This window comes from Penaeus monodon, chromosome 29, assembly GCF_015228065.2.
Source record: "Penaeus monodon isolate SGIC_2016 chromosome 29, NSTDA_Pmon_1, whole genome shotgun sequence".
Classification (NCBI taxonomy): Eukaryota; Metazoa; Arthropoda; class Malacostraca; order Decapoda; family Penaeidae; genus Penaeus; species Penaeus monodon.
Window position 1 is genome coordinate 22,192,710 of NC_051414.1, and position 780 is coordinate 22,193,489.

A 780-nucleotide genomic window follows, 5' to 3' on the forward strand; every position below is an offset into this window, starting at 1 on the left:
AGAAAAAAGAGAGCTCACGAAAGAAGGCTGAGTTTTTCACTTTTTTTCTATTCAGTCTATCGGTTTTCCTTTTTCATTTTCTTGTTCAAATTTTTCAGTATATTCATCTATCTATTATTCTGTTTTTCAGCTGGGTTTACCTTCCCATCGCCTTCACCCATTCCTTCGCTTTATTCATCTGTTACGCAGTTCATTCGCTCCTTACTGTGAACCTATTCATCTAAAGGTTCTCATATATCAAAACTTCTATCCAAATAAGGGGTATTTATGCTAGAAATATGATCAGTTCCAGTGAATTTCCTTAATTACGTCCTAAAATTCACAGAACATTTTTCTTTCTTTCTTGGATGTTTATTCTCAACATCACTTATTCATTTTCCATGTATTAGATTTCTCAAACTTGAAAAAAAAATTAAACTATCACCTACACCAACCATTCACACTCATCTTCTTCAAGTAAATAAAATCCTTTCAAAGCAGCAAAGTAATCGCAAAGTAAATAAAAGTAATCTTGAAGCCAAACGAAACAATCTGAGAGTAAATGGAACCATCTTCCAGAGCGTTCCGCTTATTAGTCGCAAGCCTACCTTCGGCGTGTAAACATTAAGGTAAAGGCAGTCTTCTTGGCCCTCGGAATCACCCTGAGGGCATGCCGGCGCTAGGACCCCGGCCTCTCGCTCTCCAGGGCCCTGCAGCCACGGGGGCCTACGGGAGAAGGGGAGAGCTGATGGATGGGTTTCGAACTGGTGTGCTCGCCGGAGGGGGTCGGGGTTTAGTTTG